This window comes from Coffea arabica, chromosome 6e, assembly GCF_036785885.1.
Source record: "Coffea arabica cultivar ET-39 chromosome 6e, Coffea Arabica ET-39 HiFi, whole genome shotgun sequence".
NCBI lineage: Eukaryota > Viridiplantae > Streptophyta > Magnoliopsida > Gentianales > Rubiaceae > Coffea > Coffea arabica.
This window is the reverse complement of record NC_092321.1, coordinates 21,609,917-21,622,359: the sequence shown is the minus strand read 5'-3', so window position 1 is coordinate 21,622,359 and position 12,443 is coordinate 21,609,917.

The following is a 12,443-nucleotide window of genomic DNA, read 5'->3' as shown; positions in this document are numbered from 1 at the left end:
AGAAATTTACCTCTTGCCTTTAAGAGTTAGGAATTACAGACGGTTCAGATTTTCTTTCCAGCTTTATTCCCGCAGGTCTGTGACGTGCGCGGGGTATACTTATACAATAAGTTCATTCACAATCAAATTTTACATTTATAAATTCCTAAATACCCCACACGCGATTTATCGCAAGTATACGAATCGTGAGCGAGTATAGGGTATTAATGATCGATTCCACAGGAAAGAGTGCAATTACCGGTGTTTTTCCAACTCCTTTATTTTTTAGACTACCACAAATATAAAATTTATGAAAATAACACTAGAAAGCTTCTAGAGATATGGAATTCCTTACTACTCTTGCAAATGAAGTTACCGGTTAAGTGAATGCTATTATCTTGGCTAGTTATGGCGTAATTTCCTTATATATGTGAAACCTACTCTCGTAGTGAATCATCTATACTTGTAAATAAGTCATTCCTACTCTCGTGGTTATGAATTAAATACAAGTTCATTTCTTTTATGAAATTACATGAACAAGTCACTTAAGCCACATAGGTGCACCTCTACTCTCGTGAGTATACTCCCTAGGTTTATCACTTCTTTGAACTAGTGTTAAATTCCAATTCTCATTGCAAATTTAATACCTTTAGATAATCACAATTAATGGCCAGTTAATTATGATTAGAAAATCGAAAGTGATAAATAACTTTCTCAAAATAATATCACCAAGTAGCCAAGTAAACATCATAAACAAACTATAGCAAGTTCAACCACAACTCTAGGCATAAACTTTAACTAAACATGGTAAAAACAAACACCAAACTTGTATTATAGTTAAACATGAATTCAAATACAAAAGAGAAAGTGATAGGAGATAAGTCACCCTTGTCACATGAGCTTCAAACTCTCCATTTTTGCTCCTCCAATCTTCCTCCAAATATAACTACAAATACAAGAAGGATAAACTACTCTACCTATACTATACTAATGAACTAAGAAAAACTAGTGAACACTACATTTTTGGTGAGTTTTTCTAGCCTTGCAAAGTTATTTTGAATCTTGCAAGTCCATGCCTATATATAGGTGAATGCAATCAAGAAATGAGACTTGAAACATCCCTTTTACAGCTGCTAATTAGTTATCATACGTTCATCCGTAGCTGTAAATTATTGAAGGAGAAAACAAGTTGTACCAGTGGAGAGCAGCTATTTCTGACCAGAATCTAGCTACTTCAACTGCTATTTTCTCTATGATGGTGGATGAATTGGCTCTTGTTCAAAACATAGAAGTTGTAGTCCATTGAAATAGCTGTTCAATGCTTCAAGAATCATCCAATTTGGAGTTCTGAAAACCAAGATATGATAAAAATACCACTGACTGGTCAATTCCGCGTTTTCAGCTCTCAATAGCAGACTTTTACTTTTGTATTTCGACATTTTGACCAGGAAAATAGCCGAATTGGACTTTGATGTCTTCATACCAAATGTAGATCTGTCTCTTAGCTTCAAAAATGGTTCAAGAATCATTTCAATCCAATGTATGTAGCTCAAGATATAGACAAAATACAAAACGTGTCAAAGCTGAACATCTTGCTTCCTTTTGACTTTAATTGCATTTCTTCTTTCACACTTCATATTCTATTTTTATCACTTTAATCCATCATCAATCATCAAATTATATTCTCAGTGCACTCCATTTGATGATTGAATCAATAAACCTATAAAATATGAAATTTTTATCATAAAAATCCATAGAAATGCAATTTTCACACTTTAAACCACAAAATGCATATTTTCACTAGAATCTTAGTTAATTATTTATAAAATTAAATAAAACACACCAAAACTAACCAATAAAACACACTAAAAATACATAAAATATACTCTTATCAGTCTGCTCCCACTATCTCTCCCGTTTCCTTACTTTCGTTTGTTTGATTATGCTTAGCAGCTGATGGAGTTAATCCACGTCCTCTCCTCAGGCCTAGTTCCACTTCCTTAGTTTGTTTCAGAAAGAAAGGAAGGAACGGCCTGGTTCTTTTCTCTCAACTGCAGTCAGTCAATTGAAGTAGCCAACAAATTTTCTCCTTTTATTACTCACTTATCTCTCTGTTTAGAAGGCTCAAGAATTAGAAGAAGGAAATGCTACTCGGTGGTCAATTTTCCATTCAGTGCTACACACTTCAAAGCTGCTCCACTCCGTGACCAAACTCTCCAAATATTTCCTTCTCTCGGTTCCTATTTTAGAATTCTGATGGCTTGCTTGCTGGCTGCATGGTAGTTTAACTGAAATTCAAGGTTGGTTTGGTCTTTTAGTTTTAGCTTATTTGCTTACTAAGAGCTATAGTTTTATTATTTCATGCATTGGCCCCTAACTTTATTTGTTCTAATTTGTATATCCCTATAAGAAAATTTTCCACCATTCTAGGATATTTCTAAATTCTCAATTTAATAGAAATTCAATTAGACATTTAATTTAACCAATTATTTGTTATATGTAATATTTCTAATAACCAAGTAAATAAAATAAAATAAATTCAAGGCATACCCATAATTTTCGCGAGTTCTCATAGTTTGGGTTCGAAAAAATACACTGCAAGATTTGTTAAATAAATTTCTTAAAAAAGAACGAAGCCTGCCGAAATGAAAGGGAGGAAAGCTCATAACTAGGGCTTAACTTGTTTATTAACACAAGCCATCCAATCTAGGTAGTGGACACCCCTTATAGGGTGCCTAGATAGTGAAAGGCTATCCCTTTGCAAGGCTGGAAGCCAAGCAAAGTCACAAAGTTGGCTAACTACTCTTGAGCAGAGCCCAGGCTTGTAGATAGTGACTGAACTCCCCATAAAGACTGTCAACTTCAGGATGTGGCGGTTTAAGATGGAGGCCATTCTAATTCAAGACAAAGTTGATTTAGTGATACAAGGAATTAGAAAAAGCCAGAGGATGTGGCAAATATGGATTTTGCTGGAATGAATAAGAAGATTAGGTCTAGTATTATCTTAAATCTCTTTGACAAGATTTTACCAGAGGTAGCCATTAAGATTTCAGATAAGGCCATGTAGGACAAGTTTAAAACTTTGTATATAAAAAAAACAATTAAGAATCATCTTTATTGGAAGCAAAATCTGTATCTATTTCTGATGACTAAAGGTACAAATATACTCTCATATCTTGATAAATTTGATTTCATTGTTATGGATTTGGAGAATATAGATTCAAAAATTAATAATGAGATTCAGGACCTATTACTTTTATGTTCTCTTCCTTATCTTTTAAGTATTTTCGTGATACTACAATTTATGAAAAAAAATAATTTCGTATTAAAAAATTAAATCTACATTAAAATCTAAGAGGCTGGTAGATAGGGATATCACTAGAGAAATTAATGTGGGTCAAGTGGAAGGCCTAATTGCTAAAGGCATAATTGATGAAACAGGATCTCACAGTAGTATGCCTAAATCTAGATCAAAATCCAAACAGAAATTTGGAGTCAATATTTTCACAAAATGGGTCACATTAAGACAAATTACTTTAAATTGAAAAATAAATTAAAGCAAAAGGAGAAACTTGGTGAGAAAAATACTGAGACCACTGAAACTCATGTTGTAGCTGATAAGAGTGATGGAAATATTTTCTTTGTGACTGATGATAGAACAAGGTCTAAAAATAAATAAATTTTAGATTTAGGGTACTCTTATCACGTGTCGCAATAGGAATTTGTTTTCTACTTATGAATCTAGTAATGGTGGAATTGTTTTCATGGGTAATAATGTCATTTGTGATATTGTTGGTAAGGATATAATCCGAATTAAAATTCATGATAGTATTATGAGGACACTCAATAATGTTAGACATATTCCTAATTTGAAAAAGGATCTCATCTTTGTGTGTGCCCTAGAGGCTTTTTGTGCAAATACACGTTGAAAATGGCATTATGGAGATTTCTAAAGGTGATCTTGTTGTTATGAAAACTTGCAGGTGTAGTAGTTTGTATATTTTGCAAGGATCTTCATAGGTTGCATTTTTGTCATTAATTTTATGATTATTTCCTTTCTTTATTTTACCAAATATTGCGTTAATTGGTGTATTCTACTTGTTTTTGGTAATTATTGCTAGTTGTAGGGAATTGGATAAAAAAGTATTAAAAGATGTGATTTCTTCACTAAACTTGCTATTCGGCGTGGTTGCGTCAAAGTTAGAACTCTTCACGTTTTGGGAAGTTCGGGAGTTGGCTCGTGAGTTCCAGTCGAGAGTTGAAATCACAAGAGTTGGATTTCGCACCAAATGGACAATATTTCATTTCTACTGGGATGCTATTTTATTTTACAAAGATTTTCCTTTTCTTGTTCAGATAGGATTTGGTCTGTTGGGATAATTTGAATTTACTTAGTAGTAGTAGTTTTAGTAGGAATTGGAAACAAAACACAGGAAAAGAGTACGGACTTTGACTCTTTCTTTTCAGCCTCAAGAGACGTGACTAGTTAGAAGTCAATTAGGTTTTTTTTTTTTTATCTTTTCTTGGTCAGCCGTAGGAGACAAGAAGACATATTTTCTTTTTTCCTTTTCCTTGGATTTTTAATCTCGATTTTAAAAGAATTTTTTCGGCAATTGATTCTACTATTTTGCGTGGGATTTCTTCAATGAAGATGAACTAAATTTCTATTTCTAGTCAAGAAATAACTGAGGGCATGATTCATTTAAAATTGTAAGATCGAATTAGTTTTATTTATTCTTTTAATTTTTTTGGTATTCATATATTCACTGCTTTACTTTTTTATGGTTGTTGAGTTATTCGAATATCCAGGGCTCGGAATTTAGATTAATACAATAACCTAAAATCAATTAGGGCACTTGAATCCGTAATTGTTTAATTGTTCAAAATTAATGGTAACTGGCATGATTGGATTTATATCAGAGAAATATATGGACTAATATAAAATAACTCTTTGCAAACTTTGCAAGCTTTCCACCTAAGAATATTTAGCCTAGGGATGGCAATTGGCACCCGCCACACAAGGGGCTAATAGGGGAGGCGGGGGTGGAAAATTTTCCACTATATTAAGAAATAGGGTGAGGATGGGGAGTATACCCCCACCCCGCCACCGGTTAAATATATATATAATATTTAATTGGGTTAAAAACAAAAGCCCCTGTGGTATAGCCATCATACAGAAAAGCCTCCTGTGATTTCATATCATACGCGTCGATACTCCATGGTTTGAATTATTCTAAAAAGTCGACGGAAATCGTCGAATGTACCGTGTTTGTCTTAAACGCATTGGAAAGATGCGTGTTTCTTGCGGAAAATATATTTCTACCACAAACTTTCACCTGATATGCCTACTTTACGCTTCAGTGACTTTAATAAAAAGAGAACTTTCACCCGAACAAGTTCATGGCGCTCGGCTTCGGCCAAAATTGAAGGTTGTGCATACATCGAGAGTAATCAATCAAGCAGAGGTTGCAAGCCAGCAAAGGAATTGCAGGAAACAAAGCCTTAAGGTAAAAATGTGAACTCTATCTGTATATATTTTGTCTGTAAATATTGAAGGGAAAGTGCAGAAAGTGGTCCACGATATCTTCCTCAAGCTCTCAACCAACCAGTGGCGGAAACGGAGCTAGAGGTCTTCGATACCAGTACAAGATATGTAATTGTCGAAGAAAGACGAAACTAAAGATTGTTGAGTCGGAAAAGCCATCGAAAGGAATGTTGTATTTTGTGTGTGAAAAAGATGAATGTAGGTTCTTTTCATGGTGTAGTCCAATTTACAGAGACGAGCCAGATCGAGATGCACCTGTCCCCGTAGTGAGCCAACCTGTTCAAGAAAATTAGTATTTGGGTGGCGTGCTCTCAAAACTGGAAAATTTGGAAAATGAAATGAAGAACTTGAAATTGCTAGTTGGAGATTGTGTTATGGTATCTATTTTTTCTATTTTATTGTTGTTGATGTCTACTGGATAAGATAATGGTAGGCTGTTGTTGATGATGTAGTTCTTCATCTGCCAAATTGCTAGTTGGTGGGCTGTTGTTGATGTATGGAGTTTTGTCGCAGTGAAAATGAACGGAATTGGTAATCTGCATTTTGGAGTTTTGTTCTGGTAATCTGCATTTTAGCAGGTAGTCTTAGCTCAACTAGTTGTGGTGTTTTGTTTGATGTCTACCAACCGAATAATGGTCAGTGTTGGACAGCAAGTGATATAGAAGACAAAAAAAGAAGACAAAAATGAATCTAGTTGCCATTCCACATAACAGACCTTTGGTGGTTAGCAACTTCATTCAGTAACTACAAAATCTGTAACCCAAAATCTGTTCCCAAAACATAGATTCAGAACTGTTTCCAGATTCGTTCAGCAACTACAAAATCAACCTTTCCATATCACATAACATTAACTGGTTGCCAAGAACTTCATTCAGTAACTACAAAGATAGTAATACATAAGCCAAGTGTATGAAAAAGTAGACAAACATTTCCATGGACAACCAATCATTGTACAGGAAAGATAGTTGCAAGTAGGCATCATTACAACTACATGTAATATTCCAAAATGATGTTCTAACTATGGCTAGACAACTATTCTGGCAGGTAATTAAGCCTGGATAGCTTTTGATCTCTTTGGCCTTAACTTCCGCAGGATATTAGTAACAGTTGGAGCTTTGGCTCTTTATGCTATTGCAGTGGTGCCATCAGCCCTATTACTCCCATTCATATTTGTACCATCAATAGGCTGCAATTAAAATAAAAAGAGAACTTAGATGTATACCAGTACAATTATATTTTTATGTAACTCATAAAATCCAATGTAAAACCTTGGTTGAGTGTACACCTTTGTAGCCTTTTTGCTGGTCTTTGTAGTACTTCGAGTAGCAGGAGCTCCTTCACTAGTTGGCTGTGGTTGAGTGGACGACTCAGCAATTGGTTGTGATTGAATGGATTCAGCTGCCCTTGCTTCAGGTGCCTATAAATGCCATTTAACATTATTAATACATACAGATGCTATAACAATGACATTTAAGCGTACAAGGAAAATTACCTTATAAAATTTGGAGTTAGGGTGAATGGGATTCTTGCACGTCCGTGAGTTATGCCGTGGCTGAAAACATCTCTTGCAATGTACCACAAGACCCTTTCTAGTTGATACTTGACCTTCTTAGGCTTATCTTGCGCTCTTCGGCGTAGTTTCTTTGGTCTACCAGGCATTCTCCTAACCACAGGGGGGGTTTATGGCCTCTTCTTCGCAAGTTATCCAGTAAATATCACTTGGAATAGGTGTGATAGTATATGCATATGTTTTTAGATATTCTGCTCTAGTGTAGCAAGTATGCACATAATTTTTTATAGGTAATCTACACACTTCTATCGCAGCACATGCATGAGCACAAGGATAACCTGTTAATTGAAAATAACCACAGGTACATGTCCAGTTTTTCAAGTCTACTACTACATATTTTCTCACACCACAGTCAACCTCATACTTGTGACCACCGTCCCAGGTCGCAACAAATGTCCTACTCAACCTCTAGTTCTTGTCAATCTTTTCTGTTATATTAGGACAGATTTCTCCTTGAAACTTTTGTATTCTAGATCTCTTTGTTTGAATTCTCTGCATCAATCTCCTCCTTATCCATTCAAGCATCACAATGATAGGTAACTCTCTTGCTTCAATATGTAGTTGTTGAATGACTCATTTAGGTTGTTTACCAGAATGCCACATTTACTATTTCCTGTAAAATGTGATCTACTCCAATGAGTTGGTGGAATTCTGCTCAACCATTCAGCAGCTTCTTTGTTTGCCTTTTCTAGTTCAATCATTGCCACTTTCCATTCCCTTTCATTGCCAGCACTTGCAGCAGCCCAAAACATGTCTTTCATTTCCTTTCTTTTGAACCTTTGGTTAAAATTCTGGTACATATGCCTCAAGCAAAATCTATGTTCTGAATCTGGAAACAGTTCATTCACGGCATGCACAAGCTCTTTCTGTCTATCTGAGATAAAGGTCCAAGGAATGTTATCTCTTCCCATGCCCAAATCAGCCATTAGCAACTCCAAAAACCATTTCCAGGAATCATACCGCTTTACCTCTACCATTGCAATTGCTATTGGCACCATGTTGTCGTTGCCATCTCTGCCAAGTGCTGACAATAATTGTCCACCAAATGCTGTCTTAAGAAAATAGCCATCTAGACCAATTATTGGTCTACAACCATCAAGGAAACCCTGCTTGTAGGCATGCAAGCAATAATATAACCTTTGAAATATACATCTTGAACCATCAGGTGGTTTGTCAATCTGAATTTTTACAGTACTTCCAGCATTTGTGTCTCAGACGGTGGCTGCATAACTCCAGAGTTTTTGATACTGCTCCATGTCCGTGCCAAGCATCATATCCTTTGCCTTACGCTTAGCTCTACCAACCTTAGCAATTGACACATTGATCATTACATCTCTTTTGATGCCATTCTTCAACCCCATCAAATCACTTTTGGATTATCCCTGATCTTATCTTGATATTTGTTGCTCAGATATGTGGCTGTTGCATGCTTATTTTGATATTCTCGAGCACACACATGCTTACCCTTCAGTGACTTTATTTGGAAGGTTGATTCATCTTGAATTGGCGTTGCCCGAATCCTCCAACTACAACCTTTGGCACAGTTGGCAATAATTTTTTTGGAGTAGTTTATCACCCAAGTAACTTCATAACCCTCTCTAACTAGCCATTCACACAACACAGATCTAAACACTCTAAAATTAGTAAACTTCTGCCCCACTTTCAGCTCAAATTGTGGCTTCCTAAACTCAACTTCAGGATTAAAGTCAAGGAAGTCATCTTCTTCTCCACTACCAAATCTAAATTTGTCCAGCAACTCTTCATTCGAAACCACAGGTTCTTGCCAATCCTCTTCAGTCACCTCAGCATTTCCTACCTTTTCGTCTTCTTCTCTCAAATCTGATTCTCTAAATTTTGCAGGTGATTTTTCAATGTTTATAGTTTCATCTTCTGATGGCCCTTGAGATGAAACAGGTCCTTTTTCAATGCTTACATCTTCAACTTCTGATGGCCTTTGAGATGAAACAGGTGGTGTAATTTGCTGAATCACATCAGGCCCTCTATATTGTGAAGTTTTACTTGCCCTTTTCTTTCTTACAAAACCCTTTTTTGGAGAACTTTTTTCATCTGTCTTTCCAGCAAATAAGAATGCATGCACTGGCAATTTTGAGGAAGCAGTGGTGCCATCACCTTTTTTTATGTCTCCATCTGCCCCTGCCCCATTTTTATTGTTATAGTTGCTGTCTCCAACAGCATCTTTCTTCGGGCTAAAGATGTCTTCATCTTCTATTGTCTCCAACCTATCTTTTAACCATTCTAGCTCTTCATCATCTTCATATGCACCTGTCCCTGTAGTGTTAGTGACCCCACCATCTTCATATGCACCTGTATCAGGGCCTTTATTTTTTATTCCATCACTAACCCCACCATCATTGATCCCACCATCTTCTGGCTCCTTTTCAAATGGCTCATCCCCACTACAAGCATAAATTAGCCTTTCCTTAGGCAAGTTCCAGTAGCACTGGTTCATTAATTCAATATCATTATTGTCTCTAATTGGGTGTAGACCACCTTCTAAATCAACATCTGGGACACAAAACCAAAACGTTACTCTAGTTGCTCCTTCATCTACTTTTTTAAACATTCTGCATAGGCTCACTATCGATAACTGATCTTCAATTCTGTCTTTGAAAATAGCCATGTGGGTTCCTGTGTAGTGGAGCCTTGGTTTTTCTCTAAATCTCCCACCAAAATACATGTGTATGTCAACTTTGTCCTCAGATTTCTCCTCTGCTGCAGCATGATAAGCAATAAAGTTCTCAGATATTAGTAATTTGTCTTTCACAAGTACACAAAAAACTAACATAACACAATCAGAACAAACAATTCATTGTAGGTGGGATTGGGGACCACATTGGACCACAACATGTCTCCATATAAGCCATATTAAGATAATGAGAGATTACAGAAGCTGGCGTGCTTGACTAGTCATGGCATTTAACAGTAGTAATTGATCAATAGAAGTAATACTGTACTTTGATAGTATAACTTCAAGCCAAAAAGACGGACTGTCAGACTCAACAATTGAGTCTGACCAAAAAGAATGGGTGACCAGATTAGGACTTGAAACGCGTAGCCTTATCATCCCAAACAATTGAGGCATTGGAACCAAAGCTGGTAAACGTGTTTTTGGAGGGACTTCTTCTATAAAGCTATCTCTTTTTAAGTTTTCAATAATTATCAAAACTTTAGCAATTTGAAAGGGACGCTTAAGCTGTCTATCTATGCAGCTAGGTTTGCTGGGCATACATCAAAAACCTTCATCTTCATTAACAACATATGTAAATACATCAAAAAACTTATCTTTGTTAAATAATGGCCTCCCAATTTAATCTGAAATCAGTAAATAACAAATTTCCTTCCACAACATACCCCAAAACCCAAATCGAAATAGATGAGAGACGATATACTAACCCATTTTTCTTCAATTTTTCACTGCAAATCTTCACTTCCTCGTATTTTCCGTCGATCTTGATATTTGATTAAAATAAGAATAAAAAATTTTGCTGAATATTGGCTAGAAAAGGGGTTGCTCCATCTTCTCTCTAGGGTTTTTTATTTCTTTCTCTCTCTCTTCGTTGGTTTTGACAGAATGAAAGTGCAAAATTACTTCTGCAATTGTCGCTTATATCAAAAGGGTATTTTCATCTTTTCACTCAGCTCCATCTGTTTTAATGATTCCGTCGACTTTTCAGAATAATTCAAACTATGGGGTACCGACGCGCATGATATGAAACCACAGGGGACTTTTATGTTGTTAACCCTATTTAATTTAATTAATTACAAACTTATAATAATGATATTATTAGATATAAGTATTATATAATGTATATTAGTATATGTAATATAATTGATATTATCAAGTATATTAATAATTATAATTATACATGTCTACTGACAGAAACTATTAATTAGTTATACTAAATTTACTAATACATTTATGTTAATTTCCTAATTACACTTAACATAATAACACTTTTTTTCTCCAAAAAAAAAATACAATAATGACTTAGTGATTGTATTTATTTCAAAAGTGAAAACTTGGCTACTTTAGTTGTATTTATTTTATCATGTTGGGTTATATTTAATTAGTTTTTTGTCTGATTATTTTTATGGGTTTCAATTGTGAAATTACAATGGATAATGATTTGGTGATGTATTGATATTTTAGTACTTAATTATTTGCTAAATTTTGACTACAATGAAATTATATGACAAATTTTTATTAACTCTATGGATGCCTCCGCGGAGAAAGCGGGGTGGGGCGGGCTGGCGGGGCGGGGCGGGCGGGAAGTGAAGTAATGAGCAACCTCCAACCCCAAACCCGCCCCATTGCCATTCCTAATTCTGCTTGACCATGTCTCTATACACTTTCATACCCCAACCAAGTGTAAATCATCTCAAGGGCTATTAGTCAACCAAATGACAAAGACAAAAGTAGATGTCGCACTAGAATCTCGTTGCTTCACTAGTTAATACACGCTGATTATTTGAAGAAAATATTATCATGCCCATGGAACAGGAAAACTTTGCCTATGAATCTGTTGATAAAACAATAAATAAGAGCTGTATAAAAGTAGAGCAAGCAAAAAAGAAAAAAAAAGTAAACATCATTGAAACATAGAAGAATTTAATCTAGCTTTTATAAATTACTACATCAACAATTTGCAATCAAATTTTTCTGGCTTGGTGGCAAATAATGAAACATGTATTAGTCATTGAAGCAACGAGGTTTAATTCACCAATTCCTTTTGTTTTGGTCATTTATTTGATTAATAGCCTTGAAATATTGTAATGTAGCTAGGGTAGAGCGGCAAACAAGTCGGGTTGATTCGAGTTTTGATCTAATCAAATCGAATTTCAACTTAGTTTTATCAAACTCGAACTCGAGTTCGAGCTTGATGAACTCTCAATGTAATAGCTCGATCTCGAGCTCGAACCTAAAAAATAAAAAAAAATTATTTGATTTTTTTAAAAATATAAAATAATAAGTTTTCTTAAAAATAATAAAATATTATGTAATTTTACTATTAAAATAAAAATAATATATATATATATATATATAATCAAGTCGACTCCAAACTAAGTACCTTTGAACTTGAGTTCTACTTGATCAACTCGAGTCGAACTTTGACTCGAGCAACTCGTGAGCGGTTCGATTCGTTTTTACGACCCTAAACTAGGGTGTGCAATCCTTTGCCTAAAAGTTGATAAAAATTAGATTTTTGGATGAAACTAGTAGTACATTTTTAACTTGTAAGGGTGTAGATTTTACTAGCTTTAAATATGTATGATGAAAAAAACTATTTTGCAAAAATATAAGGGGATGAAATTTATCATTTTCTCTTT